The 26,672-nt window shown below is 33.5% G+C and overlaps 1 pseudogene; it reads right to left on the minus strand.

Moving 5' to 3' along the window:
• Window positions 1–26,672, minus strand: part of LOC113702884 (ubiquitin-conjugating enzyme E2 20-like) — a 198,893-nt pseudogene that overhangs the window by 142,330 nt on the left and 29,891 nt on the right.

A 26,672-nucleotide genomic window follows, 5' to 3' on the forward strand; every position in this document is an offset into this window, starting at 1 on the left:
CTAAAAACCCAACTTTAAAACATTTCAGAGGTGCATTTGGCGGATGCTTTTGTTTTTTTTACCTATAAACTAAGCAATTAGCCAAAGTTTGACGCCTGAAAATATTTATTTTTGAGAAATAGTTAATGGAGCTTTTCCCTAGTAGCACTGAATAACTGGGGAAAAGTTTGAGTCTCAACATTTAACGTGGCAGCATTGCGTAAATAAAACAAATGTACTCGGAAATAAAAAATATTTTGTCTGCTTTAGCATATTGCACGCATAAAATCGGGGTGATGTTATTCGGATTTTTATCACTGATGCTTGATTTATGATTTTCTTGTATCTTGGCAATTTGGTAGATAGAGCAATAGCCATTGTCAAATATTGGTGTTTGTTTACTGCTTATGCTTGAGGACAAGCATGGTTTAGGTGTGGGAGAAATTGATAGTGTGCGATTTTATCATTTATTTTATTATTAATTTCCCCTATTACTTGACCCAATATGGATTAATTATTAGATTCTACTCACTTTTCGTAGTTTACATTTATTTCAGGGAGTAAAACGAAAATACGATAACAAGTGCCAATTTGTCAGGAAAGGAGCCCAAGTCACAGAGCTTAGCCCAAGGACATTGTTGGCAAAGAAAAAAATCTTTTGCCCTTTCTTTTGGCAACGGCTGAACCGAAGAGGGGTTGTTCCTTTCCCTTGAGAAGCTGCCGCACAAGGCAGCAGCAATAGATAGGAACTAGAATTGGAATTGCAGGGGAGGAGCACTAGCAAGGAACTCTTGTTGACTTTTCCCTTAGGATTTCTTCTTTTGCTTTTTCTTACACGTGACCAGGAGGAATGAAGCATCAGCCTTTGACTTTTCCTTTGTAACTTTTGGTTGCTTTTCTTCCTCCGTATGTGTAGACAAGGCGGAGACCGGAATTTGCTCCCTGTAGCTTGTTCTTCCTTGGTAATTTGAACGAATTGAATTTACCCACTTGATGGCCGCAGCTCTTGTTTCAATTTCCTGTGGATTTTGTTCATTAAATATGAGCTAATTTTTCCACTCTAGTCAAGGAACAACGGAGGCTCTGGTTCGCCTAAAAATTATGAGATTGATTTAATTTTATCTTTTTTCTTTATTTATTGGTATTCGCATATTCCTTAGTTGTAGTACTTATGATTATTTAATTAATTGATTGTCTTGAATCCGAATAATTAGTTAATTTGGTAATCTATTGTCAATTAGGGCATTTAAATTCGTAATTATTTAATTGCCTTGAAATAGTGACAACTGACATGATTGGATTTGTGTCAGAGGGATATGCGGGCTAATATGAAATAACCCTGGTAGTGCGTTATTTGGTTAGAATAGGGCTCTTCTAATACGTAAGGCAATTGGGGAATTAAATCTTATGGGCGTACATAGAATTATTTCTCAATTAGAGTAGTGATTAACAGGCGTACCTTAATCACCGACACAGTAAGGAGGGGTTGACTGTCATCGCTTGTTTGGCAGTTATAACCTATTTATTGGTAAATAATTGGAATTGGCTTGTGCATCGATGATCAATTAGATGAACCATTGTTGAAGTTATTTCTTGGCTAGATCCTTAATTATCACCCATTTTATTTTAGTAATTTGTTATTTAATTTTTGGTAGCTTCTTAGATTTTATTTGAATTTATTTGATTGTCACCTTCTGCACAAAAACACCCCCTTTGTTACTGTGAATTTGAAAAGAAACAGTTACACCCTGTCCCTGTGGATTCGACCCTATTTACCACTATCTACAAAAATTAATTGTAGCTGAACAGGTTTTATAATTACACAGGCCGACAACCTGTCACTGTGTTATAAAAATAACTACAATAGCACAAAGCTTTTCAAAAGATTATGTGAAGAAGCTATTTGCAATAGTATACTACATTGATACTTTTTATTATCATGTGATGTACTTAAAATAAAAATATAGTTAAAAATAAAAAAGAGTAATTAAAAAAGTATTTATGATGCAAGCAAAATATTATTATTTAAAAAACATTTTGGTATCCAAAAATTATCAATGAGAAATTAAAGAGCCAATTTTTGCAAATTATTGTCAACCTTCCACAAATTAAGACTAATTTTAACAGCTGTATTATGCAATCATAGACTTACAACCCACAAGGCCAGACAATTTCTTTTTAAATTCTAGACTAGGCCATTCGGTGGCAATCAAAGAGTCCAGAACATACGTCAAGAGACTGGGCCGAAAATTGGCAAAGCAACGCCTATCTTAATGGCAAAAGCTAGGCCTGTCAACGGTCTAGACCCGGATCTGACCCGGATCCGTCAATTTTTTACGGGTCTGGGTAGGGATATAATTCCGTTATCCGGACTCGAATCCGGATCCGTTTTGTGAAACAAAAAATAGGTCGGATACGGAATACATCATTCCAGCCCGTATTTAACTCGTATCCGGATATAAAATAGATATATATACACCAATAATATATCCCAAATTTATACCCCAAATTTTCTTCTATACCCTAAAGGCCCAAACAACTAAATATTATTCACGAACATGCAGAGCCTTTGGCATATACAACACCTGTTGCAAAAGTATGAATTTGAATCTTACAAAAAAGTATTTATCAATGCTAAACATTTTATCTAGAAGATGTTAATTAACACATGCAATATAGCCCAGCTAAGACTTTAACCAAGTGACAACATTGAAATAATACTTGTTGGACAAAATTAAATTGACCTTTCTTTATAAAAAAAAAGTAGTATTTTTTCTAATTTTGTTGTAAAACAGGTTTCAGCTATTTTTTCGGATAGACCCGGACCCAGATCCGGATTCGGGTAGACCCGTCGGATCCGGGTCCGGAACATAGAGTAGAAGACCCGTCAGGTAAATGGGCCGGATACAGAACCGGTATAGTATAACGGGTTCGGGTCCGGAATAATGAATTCTGGCCCGGATTCGACCCATTGACAAGTCTAGCAAAAGCCACTCATTTAAGGTCACTTCAAAGTGATGGCCGCGGTGTTCTACGATGTTGCCGCTGCTGGTTGGTCCTGTGGGCCGACTTACACCGGTGCCCAATTCCGCAGAAGCTATCCTGCATCGTTGATGTGAGTACTATTTTCCTAGTCGGACTGGGAGGGAATGAGAAGGGGCGGGAAGGGGTAAAAGAAAAATGGTCATTATCAATTTATCTTTGATTTCATTATTAATTACTCCCTTAACGTTACATCTCACTTACTTTACTTTCAAGACTAATGGTTAAATTTAATGAAATTTGTTAATTCAATTGAGAATACATATTTAACCCTTGAAATTGTTTTCACATTTCCCGCATATACTATAGCATTATTATCAACTTACATTCTAGAGTTATTTTTTATGCAATTTATCCCACCGTTAAACCAATTTAGCAAATTAAAGAATTTTAGAAGAAAGTACCCTCCTCCTTGTACAATAAAAATAGTAAAAAATTTAGAGTGACTTTTCTTCTTTTTAGTATCAAGAAAGCAAATTCAAAACATTAATCTCTTTCTATTAATGATGAAAAAAATAGAAATATAGAAGGGGGAGAGAGAGAGAGAGCTCAATTCTTTTTTTTTAAAAAAATATTACAAATAAAAAGAATTCAATATTTTTATTATTTTAAAATTACTTTACGTTTTTATGTACCTTCAAATTCCAATCATAATCCCAACGATGTTAAAGTAATATGATAATATTATATTCATACTTATTTTCTTTCTTTGCAAAATGTAATTTTCTATTTCCTTCTCTCCTATCTCTTTTTCTTTTTCTAATTTGGAAAATTCTTTTATTTTTATGCTTTTGGAACTCTTAAAGTGAAAAAAAGGAAGAATAATCATTCCAATTTTTTATTTTTAATTATATATAAAAAAGGTAAATAGATTAAATTTTTTTGAATATATTAGTTAGGTTAACGGTGGGGTAAAAAGTTTAAAATACCTAGAAAATAATGTTATGGTGTAAATTGATTGTATCACTATAATTTAAAGGGATAAAGTAATAATAATAATAATAATGTAACAATGCTATAAAATAAAAAGATATTTTTGTTCAAAATTTGTTAACATACTGAGTTGAATTACTTATGAGGTTAATGTGATAAAAGATAGTATTAGGGTAGTAAATAGATAGCAGTAATATAATTTAAAGAAGTAAAGTGATAATAACTCTAAAAAATAAAGGTGGGGAGGAGAGGCAAACTTGCAGCCAATGGAACTTGCGAGGACCTATTTGCCACGGGGCGCCCGTTGCTTCTTGGCAGGCTGAAGCCTAGCAGCGGCTAATTTCTTAGATTATACATAAAAAAAAAAACAATCCGCCAAATGCACCTCTGACAGGGTGAGTTTCTCAAACTACTCAGCACGGCCGCATAATAAATTAAAATTTTTTTTTTGAAAAAGTCAGCAAGGTCAAAAAGTAACAAAGTCCTGTCGCAAGGCTGCAGAGGCGGACGTGCCTAGTCAGCACGTTCGCGCCTGACACTGCTGGTCATGGCAGTCTTTTTGATCGGGCGCGGACGTGCCGGCTGGTCATGGCAGCCTTTGCTTTTTGTATGCATTGGCCTTTGATTTTGGCAGTCTTTTTGTATGCATTGGCATTTGAAGCACATTGAATGTGTATGACTATGATGCACATATAGACCTTTAACAATTTTAGAGATATTTGAACTCTTACCATGGAGTTGAATGATGAGTTGAAAAACCAAGGTAGAATGGTATCTGAAATTCCTGCGAAGGACAAGTTCAAATCCAAAAGGATTTTTTGTGACCGGATCCATGTAGGAAATTGGGGGCCCAGCTTCCACGAGCCCAATCCAAGTATTTCAAATTGGGCACGAGGAGTCCAACTTGCACTTACTTTTAAGGTCAAGGAGTTTCCAGATGCATCAAAAGACCTTAAAGCTGTCAGATTGTCTAAGTGACTCTCACTCACAATGCCTTCCATTAAATTATCAGCAATACTTGAGTCTTCCATTTAGACTTTCAGGAAGAGTTCCAGTGAGTTTGTTGCCAGATACATCCAAGTACTCCAAGGATGACAGTTTTCCTAAATTTGATGGAATTGAACCAGATAGAGCATTATCATATAGCCGAAGGATTTCTAGCTTGGTACAGTTGCCAGCTGTGCTTGGAATTGGACCATTCAAGTGATTACTACCCGCATCAAGTGTAATCAAGTCCTTCGATGTGAATACTTCACGTGGTAAAGAGGAGCTAAGGTTGTTATCATATAGATCAAGACGTTGAAGGTTGGAAATGTTGGCAATAGAGCTTGGGATAGAACCTCGAAACTGATTGTGGCTAAGATCAAGTGAAATTAGGGCAGTTAAAGTGGATAATTGGCTTGGGAGGAAGGTAGCGAAGTTATTGTATGATAGATCCAAAGATGCAAGGGAACTCCAATTCCAAATTCCATCCAAGAAGCCTTCGAATTGATTCCTCCCAAGGTTGAGAGAAATGAGATTATTAAGATGAATAAGCTCATCTGGTACTGAACCATTCAGAAGGTTGTCAGAAAGATCCAAGAGCTTGAGGGAAGTCAAGTTCCTAAAACCTCTGGGCAATGGGCCTTCAAACGAGGTCATACTTAAATCAAGAGAAGCAAGGGTAGTAAGACCGAAAATCCATCTAGGGATGAGGTGTCCAAACAAATTTCTATTTCTAGAAAGATCTAGGATAGCAAGAGAAGAAAAGTTGGCATGGAAGACAAACGTCTCCCTGCCAAGTTGATGAGAAATTAAACCAAGTTGACAATAGGACAGATGTATCTCTACCAAAGAAGGGATCATGTTAATCACCTCTAGCCAATTAGACGCTAGACTAAGGTCCACGCCACTCATGTCTAGGTGTTCCAGATTCGAGAGACCAGCCAACCATTGCCGGTTATCAACTTGAAGATCGGACGAATAGACACTGCAGGTTATGCTTAAAGTGCGTAAACTTGATAGGTTTCCAAGCTGATAGGGAACCATTCCTTGAAATCCAGCTCCAAATAAATCCAGGTACCTTAGACTTCTGAGAGACCCAAAAAAACTGGGAATTGGAATTCCACTGAAATCATTTAGACTTAGATCAAGGTAACGCAAGTGAGTCAAATTTTGTAACGAATGACTGATTTTACCGCTTAATGGTGATTCTTCCTCATCACCAAAATCATCAATTTCACGAACAGCACTCTGAAGGTGAAGTTGAATCACGTGGCCACTTCGGTTGCTACAAACAACTCCTTCCCATTTGCAGCAATCAACGTCGTGAATCCAAGACGAGAGTCTACCAGAGGGATCTTTCAAGTCTTTCTTGAAGTCCATAAGAGCTTGTTTCTCCTTCCCATAGCAAGTTGCATTTACAGTTTTGCTGGAAGAACAGAGTAAAATTATTGCGACGAGTAAGAAAACAGAGAAATGGGTTGATCCACCCATGATCATGTGAAATGTCGGAAGAAAACGTTGCATTCGGCTATGTTGCAGATTCATATATAAAGCTGGATGGAAGAAATGCACAGCTGATATAAAGCTTGACAGTAGATGTGGCTAGCAATATCAGGCTTGGAAAAAGCGAAACCTTTATGGTAGGAAGTCTTTGACCATTCCTACCGTAGGCAGCCACTCAGAGCATGACACGTGTTGGAGTTGGATGGAGTGTAAACGGAAACGTTAAATTATGGAAGAGCACGTGAAGAGCAAACATTAAATTTTAGTCTGTGGCTACAAGTAAAAAAGCACACGTTTGGACTTCCGTTTTCCAATGTAGTAGGTTGGGCCAGGGAAGGGTAATTGCAGGTCAGAACCACCAGCATTTATGCATTTACAAATGTACCCGTTAGCAACGGAAAAATACTGCAAATGCCTTCGACAAAAAAATATGCAGGTATTGAAGTTTTAACAATTAATAAATGTAAATGTTACACGTGTCGGGGCTAATAACTTGAAAGAAGGAAAAGTGGAGCAAAGGTAAACATAGTAATTCCACGGCAACGCGAAACACAAAGAGATTGAAGCCTTCATTATATTTATATACATATATAAATTTAGTACTCAAGTGTTCAGCTTAAGCATCCGGGAAAATGGTCCCATAACTATCGTTACGGTAAACAAAACAGTTTTAGACATGATATAATAGGTTCTAAAAATTTTAGCGACCATTTGATTACCCGTTAGACCTATCCACTTAAATAGAATTATGGGTAAAAATAAGGAAGTAAATTTCTCATCTAAAATAGTAAATTAACGTAATAAATTAGTAACTTTTACAGTCCAAAAGGTAAATTGTAAGTAATATAAAACATACTTTTTAAAGAGATAAATTACAATAGTATATCCCAAATATACTTTTGAGGGAATAAGGTTATTTGAAGTAAAAGTATGTTTTTATACATAAATAGTGATTTTTACTTATAACATAGTAAATTTGATTAATGACAAAAACATGCTAATTTATGGCCAAATTATTGTATAATGCTTAAAAAACTTATACGAAGCCCATATTTTAGTGTTATTTGAAATAACACTAAAATGTATTGTTAATGATTAAAACTGAGTACGTTACTTAGTAAGTATTGTTAATATACTTGTATACATACTTGATCGTATGTGAATAAACAAGTTTTTTGTGAAATTTATAGGGAAATTAATTTTTTCTTTTGCAGTTTTAAAAAAAAGTAAGTGAAAATCTTTTTTCTCGGAGTACAAAAAATCACAAGTCAAAGTAGTTGGTTTAAAAGGGAAAGAAACATTCTGAATATCATTGTTTACAGTACTAAGTAAATTAGATGTAAAATGCTCGTTAAAAGCAGGTGCGTTGACATATAATAAAGGAAAGCCATAAAAAGCAGGCCATTTACGGGAAAAATTATTATTCATAAAAATAGCAACGCTTTACGGTTTTCTTATCAGTCTTGCAATGTATGAGCAAAGTGGCAATAATTAAAATAGTATTTTTTTCGATTTATACATATTTCATTAATTTTTTTTGCATTTAAAAAAATGAATGAAAATATTTTATGAGAAAGCACATAAGTCAAAAAGAATGGTCTAAAAGGGAAAAGAATAGCAGATACGTACAGTACTTGTAGTTCATGTTCGAAGGACTATAGGGCTGTTTTTGAAAAATATCCCGAAAAATATGTAATCCAAACGGAACTGATTCTTCACTATTTAAAATGTCAAATCTGTGATTGTGTTTTAACTGTTATCCATTGGTATCCTAAAGTATCATTTTCCCATCAAATGCCACCTCTTTAAAGATGTTTTCCCATAAATAAATTTATTTAGAGGATAAAATACATAAAAATTCGTTTTTCAATAAAACACTAGTTCTTTATGGCTTTCTTCTATTATAAGAACAGAGTACCCATTTTTTCATAAACAAATTTATTTATCGGCTAAAATAAAAATAAATCCATTTTTCAATAAAACACTAACATTTTATGGCTTTCCTCTATTATAAAAACAGAGTATCCATTTTAGCCCCAGTGTAGAAAAAAAATCCTGGCTTTGTCATTGACTGAAATGTTTGTAACTGAGATTTATCTATGGTGAATGTATAATACATAATTTTTTCACTGTATTCAATTTATATGATGACAAATTAAATGGGTCAATTGGATTAGTGAGCATCCGTTTTGTGAATGATTATGAGAGTAAACTATATTATGACAATAAAATACGTTGAATTGTGAAAATTATAATTTAAATATGCTCCTAAATTTTGGATATGTGACTTTCGTAGTTGCGAATTTCTTAAATTAACAGTTAGTTATTACTATGAGTAATGTGGTAAGTGTGAGATATGAATGTCAGTAATAACTGTTAGTTATTACTATCAGTAAAGTCAGTAGTAAATGCGAGACATTAATTGGAATTTGTAGATATCATTTTACATGAGTGGTTATTATCTGTTAGTTAAAATTTAGGAGTTTTAATTTTGTGGGTTAGTGGGGAAAACGTGAGGGAAATGTGAGAAAAACATAAGCATGAGTATAGGATTTGTACGAGCAGTTATAGAATTAGTTGTGACATAAACATTTCTTAATTTTAGAAATGTAAAATTGTAATAAAATAGTATTCAGACTTTTGACAATTTGGAAAGCTCCTTATGTAAAATTCCCTCTGCAATACATATAGATAGATATAGATGTCTTTTTTTTAGTGGTTCAATCTCATATTCGTGAACTATCTGCACAAAAGAATAAAATTCTAGATTATACTAATTTTGTTATACCAACTCTATTATTCTTATTATTGTATTAATTGTTATGCTATTTCTCTCATTTTGTTAGATCTACATTAATACAAGTTTAATTCTTATTATGTCTCGTGTCCCAAAAAATATAAATTATACTATTTAGGTGGATACGTCCAACAGATAATCAAATTGATGCTAAAAATTTAGAATGAATAAGTTGCTTTTGCATAACGGTTGTCAAGGTTTCTTGAGACTTTATGAATTAAGTGTATTGCGTTTGCAAAAAGAATTTCTAGCATATTTTTGTAATGTAAATGGACTTAAAACTTGCCATAGGTTATTTTCTTGCATTTCAATTTTATCGTAAAGGGTAATTTGCTGTTCAACCTAATTTTATTTTGATTTTATCCAACTAATAAATTAACTTATGAAAATAGATAATTTATGTAGGAAAGCCATAAGTAGCTGGTGCTTTATTGAAAAATGAATTTATTTTTATTTTATCCAATAAATAAATTTGTTTATGAAAAATGGGTACTCTGTTCTTATAATGGAGAAAAGCCATAAAGAGTTAGTGTTTTATTGAAAAACGGGTTTATTTTATTTTGTCCGACAAATAAATTTTTTAATGGAAAAATGGGTACTTTGTTGTTATAATAGAGAAAAGTCATAAAGAGCTAGTGTTTTATTGAAAAACGGGTTTATTTTTATTTTATCCGATAAATAATTCTTTTATGAAAAAATGGGTACTCTGTTCTTATAATGGAGGAAAGTCATAAAGAGTTAGTGTTTTATGAGAAAATGGATTTATTTTTATTTTATCCAATAAATAAATTGGTTTATGGAAATACGGGTACTGTGTTTTATAATGGAGGAAAGCCATAAAGAGTTAATATTTTATTGAAAAACGGGTTTATTTTTATTTTATCCGATAAATAAATTTTTTAATGAAAAAATGGGTACTCTGTTCTTATAATGGAGGGAAGCTATAAAGAGATAGTGTTTTATTGCAAAATCGGTTTTTTTTTATTTTATCAAATACATAAATTTTTTACAGGAAAATGGGTGTTAAAGAGGTGGTATTTGATGGAAACATGATACTTTAGAATACCAATGGATAACAGTTAAAACACAATCACAGATTTGGTATTTTAAATAATAAAGAATCAGTTCCGCTTGGATTACATATTTTTCGGGGTATTTTTCAAAAATAGCACTGTAGTACATATCTGCTATTCCTTTCCCTTTTAGACCAATTCATTTGACTTATGTGCTTTCTGATAAAAAATTTTCATTATTTTTTTAAAATGCAAGAAACAATTTAATTCTGTATAAATCGAAAAATTTACTATTTCAACTATTGGTACTTTGCTCATTCTTTGGAGGTCTGGTAAGAAAGCCGTGAAGAGCTGGTATTTTTATTAATGATAACTTTTTTCCATAAATGGCCTGCTTTTTATGACTTTCCTTTATTATATGTCAAAGTACCAGCTTTTAACCAGCATTTTACATCTATTTGTTTAATACTTTAAACAATGATATTCAGTTGTATCTTTCCCTTTCAGACCAACTATTTTGACTTGTGGATTTTTGTGCTCTGCGCAAAAAAAATTTCGCTTACTTTTTTTAAAACTGCAACACAAAAAATTTAATTATGTATAAATTTAAAAAATATTAATTTATTCACATATGATCAAGTATTTATACAAGTATATAAACAGTACTTACCAAGTAAGGTACTCAGTTTTAATCATTAATAAAACATTTTAGTGTTATTTCAAATAACAATAAAATATGGGCTTGGCATAAGTTTTTTATGCATAATAAAATATTTTTGCCACAAATTAGCATGTTTTTGTCATTAATCAAATTTACTATGTTATAAGTAAAAATGATTATTTATGTATAAAAACATACTATTACTTTGAATAAACTTACTCCCTCAAAACTATATTCAGGATAAAAATTGTAATTTATCTCTTTAAAAAGTATGTTTCATAATACTTTCAATTCACCTTTTGGGCTGCAAAAGTTACTAGTTTATTACGTTAACTTTCTATTTTAGATGACAAACTTACTTCTTTATTTTTACGCATAATCCTATTCAAGTGGATAAGTCCAACAGGTAATCAAATGGTTGCTAAAATTATTATAACCTATTATATCATGTCTAAAACTATTTTTTTACCATAACGATAGTTACTACTCCATTTTCCCACATGCTTAAGCTCAACACTTGGTACTAAATTTATATATGTATATAAATTTAATGAAGGCTTGAATCCTTTCGCTTACCTCCACCTTTCCTTCTTCCAAATTATTATCCCCCACGCGTGTGCGATAATCATTTATTATTTCTTAAATTTTCGGTACCTTCTTTACGCACATTTTTTGTCCAAGGCATTTGCAGCATTTTTTCATTGGTAATGGGTACATTTGCAAATATATAAATGCCTCTGGTTTTAACTTGCAATAACACTTCCTGGCCCAACTCGTACGAAAGTCAGTGTTCTTTTTGGTTGTATCCGCAGACGATTCTATCTAATTTCCTCTCCACACGCTATGTAACAATTTAATGTCTCCGTTTGGACTGTATGTACCCAACACGTGTCGCTCTCTGCCGGCCTTCCTACCATAAAGGTATCCCTTTGAAATCATATTTCAGTTTTGCAGCGTTTACATTGACAAGTCAACAATGGAAGACTCAGGAATCTGATTTCGAAAAGAAATTTTTATTCGTTTTTGGCTTCATTATTGAGAAATTTTAACCTCAGAAATGATTTGAAACAATTTATGAAGAAAATTACATAAACATAAAATTAACAAGTTAAAATGAGAATTGGAATTTGGGGAGAGGAAAGTTCTTCTTTTGTCTTTTTTTTTGGATTTTTTTAATAGTTTTTGTGTAAACTACGTTGTTCAAAGCCAGATATTGCTATGAGAGATTAATTCACTCGTTCTAAGCACATATATTAGGATTAATATTTTTGTGGTAACAATGCACTAAAATTAGTAAAGCCAGAAAATAAGGAGAAAAAGGAACATGGAAGCTGTTTTGATTGTCCTACTTTTGTACCTATGCTTTAATACAAATTGTAGTATATCGAAATAATTTATCAGAGGCCCTCCAAAAGTTTTAAAAATTTTAAAATTCTCCCTATAATTTTAGTTATCAACTAAAATTGTATTATATTATCCCCCTAAAAAAATTATTTTTTCGTTACTTTGTTTAATTTCTTTTAATAAAGTGCCATATATCAAACAAGCAATTAGTTTCCTTATAAAAGTATGCCATTAACATCTACATTATCATACAGTTAGTATTATTTTTGAATAACAATTATAAAAATATAAAGTTTTCTTTTCTCTGAGTTTCTTATAACAAACCAACTCTTTGTTTCTTTGATAACTATAATTTTACAATAGAAACTAAGGTAATACTGTATATGTTACATAGGAAATCAAAAACAAAGAAATATATATATATATATATATATATATTCTAACTATCGTACAAATTAAAGAAGTTTCAACTACGATTTTGAATGCCTTACCCCGACAGTAAATAGAATGGCATAGAGTCCAATTTTCACATTTTTCTTTATACATTTTTTTAAAAAAAATTTCTTGCTTCTAATTATAATTTATTGTGCTTTCATTTTGCTTTTAATATGCTTTATTTGCAATAATATCATTGATGATTCGTTCCCACTAAACTTTTGAATTCGTCACTGATGCTGACGCATATTTTCAAGAGTAAATACATCAACACAACCTACATAAAAGACGATTAAACATAATAAACTTAATAATTCTGTTGATTTAAATCTACATATAAGATTGTTATACAAGTCATTGAGCAGAGCTTACTGGAACTTTAAAGTATATATGAAAGACATCAAAGATTATGGAATATATATGCGTCATTAAAAAAAAAAAAAAAAGAAGACTTCAGGGAAACTCCTACATGCTAGCAAAGAAAATCGTATTAATTGTAAATTAATATGATCTGATCACATCCTAATTGGTTACTTTCTTCTTTGTCGTCACTTTTTTGGATGTTCAACACAATATTTGGAAATGATTAAAAGGAGTGAGTAAATTAGTTTCTTTTTTTCAAAATATTTTTCGGCTCAAGCAAAACCTCCAAATCTTACAAGAAAGGAAGGAGAAAAGGAAGGAATATGAAAGCGGGGGAAGAGAAAGGACTCAAGAGTCAAATCAGAAATCTATCAGACACTTGACTAACCATCCTAAAATACGTCTTGGGGGAAGTTTTTGTTACCTTAACCGTATGTAAAGCATTGCATCCAATTCAAACATTTTTGATAGCCTTTTAAACTTCTATTCTTACTCCAATTAAGCATTGGATCTAATTCTTGCCCAAACTACTTGTGCACATGATGTCAACATAACCATCATTGTATAAGCATTGTAAGTAATTGCAAGTTCTAAGTAACAAGATAACTTTCATTTCATGAACAAAAGGAATATCATAATTTTGCTTTACTTTTGAAAAGTTTTTTGTCAAATGAATTCAAAACCAAAAAATAATAAGTATTTCCAAATTGAATACCACATCAAGTGTTCTACATATTAGCTCTAATTATTATAAGACTACTCTTTGATTCTGCAAATTATCGCCTAGGGTAGAAATTAAAATTAGATTAAAATCTTTGCCCATATTACATCGGCGCCTTTTGGATTTCGTACAGACTAATAACTGAGAGGTCTTTTCTACAGCAATGACCGAAGACTTCGCTTTGAAATCTTTACGCGTGAAGGAATTAACATCTCACCGTCAAGTCAATTGAAAGAAAGATTCAAGAGGACAAAAGTGACTGAAATTCCGAGACCAAAAACCACTTTGAAGAATAAAATTTTCATATATAATGATACAATAATATACAATCAAAAATAATTTTAAAAATATTATTATATTCATACAATATATCAAAAAGAGCTGAAAATATATAAAAAAAATTTTAAAAATAAAATTTACACGATTTTTTTCTTCCACCTATCACCACCACCATGCTCTTCTTCCTCCTTTCCCTCCCTCTCCCTCTTCCTTCTCATTCCTTCTCTTTTCTCTCCCTCCATCTTCTTCGTCTGCTCCTTCCTTCCCCTTTCCCTCCTCTTCCCCACCTCCCCAAGATTTGGTCGAGGCCAAATTTTGGGGGGAGGGGGGGAGACAAGGGGTGGAGTGTGAGGGAGATAGGGAGGGGAGGTGGGGATAAAAGAGAGGGAGGAGGAGGAGGAGGAGAGACGAGGGTGGTGGCAGTAATGAATAATAGTGTTAATTTAAAAATAAATACCCTTAAAATACTTTAAAAAATATCCAAAAATATTTTTCAAAAATACCTCTAAAAACACTATTAAAAATATTTATAGTAAAAATTTTTCATACCTATTATTATAGTAAAATATTTCAAAATTATTTTTAAAAATAGCTAATTTAAATGGAGCCAAAAATATTTGCAAAGATTGAAGATTTTTCCATGGCTCAAGACATGCAAGAAATTGAGGATCCAACGTCCACAAACCCAAATAAAGTTTTTTCTTTTTTTTTTTGGATTCCTTTTGGGCAAAACCTGGGATGGGATGCCAACGCAAAATTTTATCAATAAAACTAAATCTGTACAAGGATGGGCCCATATACCTAACTCGTGCTTCACATTTGGCGTGACCAATCATTACTGTTGAAGCCTCAAAGAGACTTTGACTTGACTTTGAAAGCACAATTCACTTTTGTTCTGTACCATTGACAAGGAAGCAATGGTTCTGAAAACTCACAGTCGTGTTTCTCATTTATGATTTGATGTCATGATGTAACAGATCTAGGCAATTGAGTCAATTTAGATGGTAAATTATTTGAAATATTTTTATTATAATATTTGTTTTGATATGATTATATATGAGATAAAAAAGTGATTGAAAAATGTATTGCTGATGCAATCAAATCAGTATGTGTAAATAAGGTGTAAATAAAATGAAATAATCTTCAATCCAAACACACCCAATGAAATTTGATTTGGATAAGAATTTAGTCGTTTCTGGCTTGATTAGTGAAATAAAAAAACTCATTATGATTTTTAACTACTCTTAGTTTCACTTCAATAAGTACATTTAACATACAATGGAAAGCACCACAAAAAAGAATAAGAGGTTCATGATTCGCGTTTCAGATTTTTTTTTGAAATGATTTGAAACAACCTAGGAAGAAATCACGCGAACATAAAATTGCCAAGTTAAAGAGATGCTTTGGATTGAGGGAGATGAAGGTTCTTTTTGGCCGTTTTTGGTTTCTTTCTTTATCTATACATTACGTTGTTTAGAGACGGATATTGGTCCGAAGTAAAATTCACTCTTTCTAAGCACGTTAGGATTTAACTCTTATATTGCTGTCATTGACGCACTCATGTAGTAAAATTTTTGTTGTAACAATGTAATAAAATTAGTAAAGCCAGAAAATAAGACAAAGGAAAAACAAACATGAAGGTTGTTTTAAGGACAAATTACACTTTATCTCCATGTGATTTAGTATTTTTTACATAACCCCCTATGGTTTCAAAAGTTATACATAACTCCCTTGTAATTTGAATTAAAGTGTCAAAGTGACGGAAATGATCATTCGTAACGGAGTCACCTAAAATGTCAAAAATACTCTTATGTAAAGTTGAGAATTATTTTTTAATCAAGGGGGTTATATGCATATTTTAAAAATTATAAGGGGGTTATATGGTAAAGTATTAAACCATAAGGGGGTTATATGGTGAAACATAAAACCATACAGGAAGGGTAATTTTGATATTTTTAAAAGTTTCGTTACGAATGACCATTTCCGTCATTTTGACATTTTGATCAAAACCATGAAAAGGCTATATATAGCTTTTAAAATCATAGGGGATTCTACAGAAAAACACTAAACCATAGGAGGTAAAGTGTAATATTTTTTCATTATTATGCTAAAGATGATTTTTTAGATTATTTATCCTGGGTGTTATTACAAACTAGAGTTGACTAAAGGTTTTAGAAATAAATATAAAAGTTGGGAAAAGCCGGATGTAGGGGTAAAATGCAAAACACGTTCTACTTTATGAAATTGATTGTGCAAGTTGGTTGAGAAAGGAAAATTTTTTTCGGGTTACCATATAAACAGCAGAATTGTCAACAACACTTACGGTCAAAAACGGTGGCGAAGTAAGTGTAAGTGAAAACCTTTTGTTCACATTCAAATGGAAAGTGTAAGTGACCCCCACAATCGCAGAGGGAAGCTGCAATTAACCCTAAAAGTTATATAGATGTGAAGGCAGAATTATCCTATCTTGTTCCTCATTGCGCAAAAGAGACCAACTGAAACGTTTTTTTTTTTTTCAGCTTATCTCATATATTCAGCAGTTAGAACCAATCAGTTAGTAGCATTTCATGCAAAGAAAGAGTCTTCTTGCCATATTGCCACTCTAATTGTCTAATTATTAGATTCATGAGTAGGGAATTGAATCCCATGTTACTTTGAGAGGTGGAAAAAAGGAGGCTTAATATGTAAAGGATCGAACCTAATAGCTTAAATTCGATCAATATTGAATTTCTGATTTATATATTGGGTTTCTTTGGTGGACTCTCAGGGTTTTTTTACCTAACAATAGTATGAGCTTTTGATTTCGTGACTAGACAGGATAAACAAAAAAGAGCTGTATTTTATGTATCTTTTTTTTTCGTATGCTTTTCTCGGTTCTGTTAGTTTCATTGTTGTTTTGAGATTAGTTAGGATCACGAAAAAAGAGCTGTATTTCCTTTAAACTTTCCTCGATTCCGTTGGTTCCATTGCTGTTTCGACATTAGCCAGGATCACCAGAAATTGCTATATTTTCTACATAGGAAAGTTTCCTTGGTTTGGTTGCTACCTTAGGCTGATTATGAGATTAGATAGATATCTCTTCAACACAACATAAGTCATCGAAAAGATCTTGGAAACCCACCAAAGTGCAAGAGCATTTAATATATAAGTAAGGGGTTGGGATCTATCAGTTTAATCTTTTAGGTTAATGTTGGGTTTCTGACTTATATATTGGACTTTTTTGGTGTATTTCGTTGGATTTTTCTCCTTAACATGAATGATCATCCATTTATGTACTAAGAAAATTACTATACCACTAAGTTTCTATTATGTCTTATTGCTTTTATCAAAATTTGTACCATAATCATATTCATTGGCCACTATAGCTTGAATATCTTGCTGTTTTGTACTATAATCATGTTCATCGGCCTCTATATCTGGAATATCCTGGCTGTTCATAAATAATTTTTACCCAGCTTCGATTTTTATCATGATTAGATTTTTCGCATGTTACAAAGACACTCCACTTACTTTGCTTTAAGGTGTGAAAGAATCACTATACCTGCGAAGAATTTGCTTCCACAATAAAGGCAATCTTCTACAGGATCTAACAAAACAATTCTCTTGATTTCTCAAAACAAAGTATAAAAATCGTATTTCAATTCTGATTGAATCTTCGTTATAAAAGACGTGTTTGAAGAGTTATTTCTGTATTTTAAATAGTTACAAGTACTGGAGTTGGGACGGCCGGAGCCACAGTGTCCGGAGAACTATCGTTAAATCTTGACACAGGTCGGTCGGAGTTCAAAACATTTAGTTTGGGCCATGAATATCCACTTTGACAGATTTGCATAGTTTTTGCAAACTACCCATTAATCCCCCACTAATTTGCAAAACTTATTTATCTTAACCCATGAAGTCTTCAATGCTACAACTTTAACTGATGAATCTTAAGCATAATTAGAAGTGTTCTTCATTTAAACTTCCAACTGGTGTAGGTGATTTATATTTTTAATGGAGTTGTTAACATTCTTAAATTAAACTATAGCTCTTATATGTTAGAAGACGAAAACACAACACAATTAATGATTATCTTCTTTTTCCAAGAGGTTAATATTAGCTTTAGAGCTATTTTAGTTACATGCTAATCCTAATTTCACAACCATCTATAAAAGTCTATTCAAACTCTTGCTGAAATGGCATCACTTCAATGTTTATATAGGTGAAATTGTTCTTGTAGAGTTCAATGTTTATGTTCTACAAAAACAATAACAGTCCCACTCATGGGAGCACTTGTAATATCGCAGTTGGCAATTTTGATTGTGAACTAAAATGCTGCACCAATTTTTGCCCAAAAAGTCACTATTTAGGTTCCCAAACAGCAACAGGATGCTATCTACTAAATCTGAGGTATGATAGGTTAAAACTTCTGCCTTTATAAGACAAAATCATCATCAAGCTGGGTTGAGAATATACCACAACCAAAGCATGATAATCTAAAAATTCCGTTCTCAATATGCTCAGAAGCCGAGGATTTTGATATATTTTGAATCGTAAAACAGGTTAAGGGTTTATTTCTCCATCAAGAATATGGTGTGCTTTTGAGTTTTGGACAAATTACTTTCAGGATATAACAAAATCTTAAAAAAAAAGGCAACAAAATTTATGTTTTCTTGACTGTAGATCAACAAACACAGAAGTTAATAATCCTTGGGATAATTATTTACTTCTCTTGAGGTATGGTCAAAAGGAGTTAGATCAACAAACACACAAATTTATGTTCTACAGCACGTCATTTTTATATGAAAGTATTTGGTAATTTGATATTGTGAATCTTGCTTTAGGGAGGAATACCCTCACTATTGTATTTAAGCAAAACTAGAAAGGCTTTGATAGTGAATTGAACTGGTTTTACTAGCTCAAGGATTTTGGAGTGGATTTGTAATCCATTAGCTACATCCGACAGATGTTTTGCCTGTACTTTTTGCGGAGGATTTCAGTTTTTGCATTGCTTGTTCTGAATTTTTTCCATTTGGACTCTAATGTACAGTAGTTATGTGCCAACATCTCTTTCTTGGGTATCATTTTCTCTTCGTTCTCAATGCGGTAGGTGTACAATATTATTCTCACTTATTGGCTCTTCAGGTTGAAAGGTATAAGGTATACCTGCGTGACACTACAATTATCTCTACCTACTCTTTTTTGTTTTTTACCCTATTTTTTTATTAAATAGTTATGCCATTCTATTTAATCATTTTCAAGAGTTGAACTAAAAGAAAATTTTTAATATTGTAATTGTCATGCATTTTTTGTATTTAATTACAATTTTCCAAGTTCAAAAAATGTTTGCATGATTATATATCAGTTAGTTCGTGGCTGAGACATCAAAAAATTTCTCTGTCTTATAGTATGAAAACCAGAATTGTCAACAATTTTTGATGGTTAAAAATTGGTTAATGGTATCTCGATTAAAAATGGTCAAAAATGGTTGTTCTCAATGCAAAATATCTATGGCGTACACTGCACTGGAACTGATATAGGGGTTCACTTCTTGGATAGTAAGTGAGAATATCCCAAGATCGTCTTAAGAATAAAAAATGGTACCAAGTGTGAAAATTCCTATAGGAGATTTGAGATTCCAAAAATGACTTAAAATTTGTATCGAACCACAAAATTCTCTATCAAAGATTTGGGATTGCAACATGAACGAATAAATATGCATATAACTGAATTCACATCCACCAGAAGTACACAAAACCACTCCTGATGTCCATCTTACCCATAGGATCAAACGTCAAATTGCTTCGCAAATCTCCTGTATAGTTCCAAATCCTTGTGAAAGAATGGCCTCATAGCCAAGCCAGACACCAATATTATTGACTAGAAACGTATGTCAAGCAAATTTCTTTATGATTTACAAAGTCGAAGGTATCGAACCAGTGAGGCTGTTTCTGCCCAAGTCCAAATGAGACAGATATTCCAAAGAAAACAATGGCTTTGGAATGCTTCCAATGAATTTATTGCTCTTCAAACTGATGTATGTTATGTTTCGGTAATTCATCCAACAATCAGGAATTTCTTCTGATTAAGAATTCTTTTTAAGATCCAGAACTATAAGACCTGTGTTTTCATTCTTCACTTCACACAAAAAGTGAGAAATACCTCCTGAAAACAAATAGTTCAAAAGGTCTAATTGTGTCAGAGAGAATGAGAAATTGATTGCTATTGTTTGGAAGTTTATGTAGTGATTTATTTGTAAATTAGCATGTATGATGCAAATGTGATTAGGGAAGGAATATATGAATCAATGATACCTATATTCCTTCCCTAATCACATTAATGGCCAATTGAATACCGTATAGAAAGGATCAAGGCCTCAAAGACGGCATACTTTGTGTTGAAAGTATCTGATTTGAATTCTGTACGTGTGGAATGTGCAAGTTTAATAATAGCCTTAGTCATTATCTACACTATGACGGTGTTGATTTGACAATTTTAACATGCTAAAATTTGACAAAATTGATAGTGTTGATTTGACTCAGTCATGCATTATTGCATTTATTATTAAATGGTAATGACCTTTCAAAGAAACAAGTGCAGTAATACCAAAAATTCATCTAAGGATGAAACGTCTAAAATCATTTCCAGAAAGATGAAAAATTGGTGTCAACAAATGGAGGAACTTGAAGAAGATAACAAGAACACAAGTATAATTCTATCAAAGGAGGGATCATATTAATCATTTGTAGCCAATAAGATGCTGCACTGGTGGTCACATGGCCACTTTTATAGCTACAAACGATTCCTTCCCTGTGGCAACAATCAACATCGTCAATATTTCAAGGCGTGAGTCAACTCGAGAGATATTTTACATCTTTCTTGAAGTCTATAAGAGCTTGTTTTTTCACTTGCAAGGCAAGTTGCATCAATATTTATGATGGAAAACATAATAAAATAGCTGCAATGAGTAAGAACTCAGAGAAAGAGCTTGATCGACTCATGATCATGTGGGCGTTTAACGACATACTACATTAACACTGTCTGTTGCTCGATAGAGGCAGTAATACTCCTTCAGAGATTGACAACCATTGATGCGGCCGCCCCAATAAGTTTCAGCATTTGCTTTGCCGCCCCAATAAATTCCGATTGCCCCATTGCCTTGCCTTTAATCTTTGCTCCTCTTCAAACATTTTTCGACATTGCATGTGGTAAATGGTTTGCTGTTCATAACTTTGATTTATGCTGTCATATGGAATTCTCTGAATAATTGAATTTTGCATCATTTTAGATTAATGACTGAATTTTTTTGTAAATGGCGTAGCAAGACTTGGGTTCTAGCTTTCATTTGTTAAACTATCTTAATAATACTCGATTGCAAAGTTTTACACTTTCATTTTCCAAAAAATGAAACATTTTTAGGAAAACTATTTAACTTTACTTCCAAATTAATCTCTGAAATGTGGTTAGTGTCAAAGTTTGACATATCGGTCTATATGACAAAAAAAGAAAAAAGAAAAAAATAAGGATATACATATTTTGGTCAATACCAAAATTTTCATTGGGCTGGATTCCTGGTGTGACACAAGGAAAGGAGAAAAGGTAAGAAGGTAGAGGAATATTTTTGTAGCACTTCCTTTTGCACATCTAAGAGAAAAAGCTCATCTCACTAGTGAGTTGTTTTTGTTCCCTGAATTAGGATTGTAAACAAATCGAACCACTCACGAGTAACTCGAATTAAAGCTCGACTCAAACTTGATCAATATCGAATTCGAGGTAATCAAGTTGAACTCAAACATATATATAGACCGTAACCCAATCTTATTCTTCTACTAACTACAATGCCTCTCGAGTTTTTGGCTAACCAATTATTTTTAACTGTAAACCACATGTTCAATATATGCTTAATCCAATCTCTTACAAACAAATCAATAGTTGCAAGCGAAAGAAGACTTGACAAACTAGTCTGTATCTCCTTACCAAACAGTAAAAATGTTTCCTTCGGAATATATTTGGATGGCCTTCTACTTCAAATGAGAGCATTGGTATGGGATTTGCATCATGATCGAGCAGCAAACCATCAAGGTAGGAGTGCATATTCAATCAGACTATTTAGAAGAATAGTGCCATATTGAGCTGTTGCAGATTCAATAGGAAAGAGAATCCAGGGAAAAAATCCGAATCAAGTGGACTCCTATCTTGCAGGTGGATTTGCTTATTTGTTTTGATATCTTGTAAAACATAGAGCAAATTACGCGAAATATCACTAAACTATTGCGAAGTGCCGGTTCTGATCACTAAACTTTTTTATTAGCTAAAAATGTCACTGAACTAGTAAATCTATACCATTTTGGTCACTCCGTGTATTTGTGCCTTTAGGAGAGACGGAAATCAACTTTTTGAGGGGCAATTTCGTCTGTACAGCCTTTTCCTTGAAACTCTCTACCATAAATCTCTCTCAAATGTTAGACAACTCATAAGTTCAATTAGGAAGTGCAAACCCTTATCCTCTAATAGATGTCTTCTACAAATATGAAGTAGGAGGGACAACATACGAAGTTGCAATTTGCTGGGAATGTGTTGAAACTTCATTGGAGGAATACCCAAGGAAAGAACTGCGACCTGCATTTTGCTGGGGATGTGTTGAAGCTTCATGAGAGGAAAAGGCAAGGAAACAACTCCAACCTGCTCTTGTGGTAGTAAAACTAATTTGAAGACTTCATGGATTGATAGGAACCCGGCAAGGAGATATGTTGAACGTGCTAATGGCGAGGTAAGTGTGTGAAGATATAGGAAATTCGTTAAATTAAGTTAATGTTTAATTTTTTAGACATTTATTGGCTAAAAAGAATTTGGATAATTTTTTTGTAGGTTGATAGCTGTGGTTATTGGAATTGGTATGATGATGAAATGTGTGAGCGTTTGAAACAAGTCATACCCGGTCTTTTAAGAAGAATAAATAGGCTGGAAACCGAGAATGAAACTTTGCGGCAGCAAATTCTGAAGTTGCAAAAAAAGCTGAGAAAATGGAGGTTCAAGTAAAAAATCTGAAGGAGAAGCTTCGAAGAAAGAATGGGAAAAAATGGTCATTGTTCTTTTTGTTATAACCTGGACAATTGTTAATGCATCAGTGTGGATTTGGGGGCCTAAAAAGGGACACAAGTTTGGAAGGCTGCAAATTGATGGCTACTAGAGTATTGTTGTACTTCAAATCCTAAACCAGTGCTGTCAAATGTTTTAATACATAGCTCGTTTTTTTTGAGGTTGTAGTGTTATTATATACATCTCATTTTGGTTGGGAGATTGTACTTTATGAATAAATGACTGAAGTATTAGTTCCAGCATATGTATTCAAAAGAAAAGTAGCTCACAAATGCATCTACATAAAGCCAACTACAGCAAAACACCAGTGGACCCAGCAAAATGAGATTGAATATGCACACTTCCAAACAACTACCTTACAAAAGAGATAATTGTCACTGTCATTCCAAACAACTCCCAACAAAGTTAGCAATGTTTCACATGTAAATAATCTAGAATTGTCCTAGACATAGAATACATCTAAACAAAAGCTATCCAAACAAGTCCTTTAATCTGATCTTCCACTTCTGTTGCTCCTTGATGTTCCAGCCCATCTACCAATCTTGAAAGGAGGTTCTTTGCCCAAGTACTCATAGTTGGTGTTGATCCTTATCTTATCAATTTCAGATAGCTTTCTCTTTGAATGGAGAGACTATTTGTTGGCCGCTGTAGTAGACTAGTCGGCATCATTGACAGGCTTAACTCTTCTCACCTGTACATAAGTACAATACATATTAACAGTAGCTATTTGCCATAATAAAATTAAAAATAAAATTAGAAATAAATTTTACACCTACAGATGTCTTAGTCTTTCTAATCTTTTGATTTTTCGTACTATTAGTGGCATCAACACTATCAACATTATGAGTTGACTGTTTCTGCAATTTTGATAGCTCTGCAGATTGTGCATTACTTTCAGCATGTGAACCAATGTCATTATATGAAGTAGCTTGCTCTTCAGCTCCATGTGGCTGAGAATTGGCACCACTTGCAAAGTATCCTTGAACTTTCACATGAGCAAAATCAGGCTTTTGAGAATTAGCTCCATGTGCTGTGCTTGACACATTTTTTGTGCCTTTTGACTTTCTAGCATGTTTAGGAGCTGGAGCAAGTTGACTGCAGCCTTCACCTCTATTATTTTCTGGAATACTTTTGCAGGTAGCAGTATTGTGGCCTGCCTGACCATATCTTCTGAGAATTAGCTCCATGTGCTGTGCTTGACACATTTTTTGTGCCTTTTGACTTTCTAGCATGTTTAGGAGCTGGAGCAAGTTGACTGCAGCCTTCACCTCTATTATTTTCTGGAATACTTTTGCAGGTAGCGGTATTGTGCTGTGCTTGACACATTTTTTGTGCCTTTTGACTTTTTAGCATGTTTAGGAGATGGAGCAAGTTGACTGCAGCCTTCACCTCTATTATTTTCTGGAATACTTTTGCAGGTAGCAGTATTGTGGCCTGCCTGACCACATCTTCTACAGTGCATGATCACATGCTTTCTTAATTTTTGCACATTATCCCTTCCCATATGAACACCACTTCTATTTTCAGAACTATCTTTTCTTCTTGCTTTCTTAGGCCTACCAGGTTGGAAAATGCAAGTGGAGGATCTAATATGAGAGTATCACTCTGAGGCTATAAAGACTTTTCACTAATTGGATATAGACCATTCTTATATATTTGAAAGAATAGATCTCTACTATAATAGTGATCGGCATAGTCATTTGGGTTCCTACCAATTTTTAAAATGGCAAAAATTGCATGGCAGCAGGGGAGCCCACTAATTTGCCACAACCTGCATGTACATGTTTTGTCTCTTAAGTACATAGCAAATTGTTCCCCCTAGGTCCCCTAACCTGATAGCCCCCTTTCCAATTTGATATCGGCTTCCACTTCTTAGAAAGCTTTTCCCTTTCCTCAATCAAAGCCTTTATTGTTGGTCCCACAGGACCATTACATTTTCTCATCCAATACACCCAATTGATATCCTTTCCATTATGAATTGTCTAATCCACTCAACCATCCCAATCACTTGCAACTCTCTAGCATTTAATATATGAGAATTAAATGTCTCTGATAAATTATTAACTAGCATGTCAGATTTCATGTGAAGTGGAAAAAGCCTTACACCAGTGATGAGGTGGTGCAGCTTTCTTGACCCATACGTGAGCTTGATAGGCATATGATCTAAGCTCTTCCAACGCTACCTCGTAGAACTCCACTGTTGATGCTGCTGCAATGCTCCAGAATTTTTCTTTCAGAATTTTTCTTTAAGCACTTCACCAGGGTGCTTTTCTTGAAATTTCTGTACATATGTTGTACACAATATCTATGGCCAGCTTCTGGTAATAACTCGAACAGTGCACTATCAAGACCCTATAAAAAAGTTCTAAGTTTAGTCACTTGCAAATATATTACTTTACAATACATGCTATAATGATAAAGTACAATACTCCTAACCTTCTGTTGGTCTGAAATAAAAGTATATTCACTGCTAGTTGCTGGTATTCCTAGATCATAAATCAGTAAACTCAAAAACCAAAGTCATTGTTCCCGAGCCTCCTTCTCAACAACTGCCCAGACTAATGGCCACCAACCATTATTTGGATCTATCCCAATAGCAGTCAACAACTGCCCTGGATATGCCCCCTTAGTGTGACACCCATCAAGATCAATAAAAGGCCTACATCCCTCTTTAAATCCCTTTTTCAATGGTCCAGACAGCAGTAGAATCTCATGAATCTGGGATTACTTTCAGGATCAGGTCTTGGGGAATACTTGATTTCTATAGTGGTATTAGGGTGAGTTTTTTGTAGTTTTGCTGTGCATCAGTATACTGCTGAGATGCTGACCCTTTAACAGCAGCTTTAGCCATTGCAAGTTCTTTCTAATCTTTGTTTCTTGTGATCTCGCAGCTATATTGCTCATCTATACTCCGTAACAATTGCCTAACAGCATGTTCATATTGCATCTAACAGACTCTTCAAACTTGTCGGCTACCCAATTGGATGTCATGTTTTTGTTTCTCTATGCATGGCTGCAATTGGTGTGGATATTGTAAATTCTTTTAACTACAAAGTCTTGGGTACCCAAGGCAGGAACATGGCTAGCATAAATATACCACTTACACGGATCTGCGCATTTAGCTCTCATTCTTGTTTTGTCACTTGTATACATATATACAGGTCTTTCACTCATAATTGTACAATTTCTGAGAGCATCTCTGAACTGTTTTTTGGTTCCAAATTTTTGCCCAATATGAAAATGGGAATCTGTTCCATCTCTGCTAGCATTGAAACTAGTGTATCTCACTGGAACATCTTCATCTTCTGAATCTGGATCACTATTTAATTCCCCTTCTACAATATTATCCAATAGTGGGTTGTGTTCCTCTCTATTTTCACATGTTTCAGCTTTAGTTACTGCACTAGCTTCTGTTTCAGCTTCAGTTGCTGCACCTTCATTTGTTTCACCTTGACCTACTGCACCTTCATTTGATGCACCTTGACCTGCCGCACCTCCATTTGATGCACCTTCAGTTGCTGCACGTCCATTTCTAACTCA

This window comes from Coffea arabica, chromosome 1e, assembly GCF_036785885.1.
Source record: "Coffea arabica cultivar ET-39 chromosome 1e, Coffea Arabica ET-39 HiFi, whole genome shotgun sequence".
In the NCBI taxonomy this organism is placed as follows: domain Eukaryota; kingdom Viridiplantae; phylum Streptophyta; class Magnoliopsida; order Gentianales; family Rubiaceae; genus Coffea; species Coffea arabica.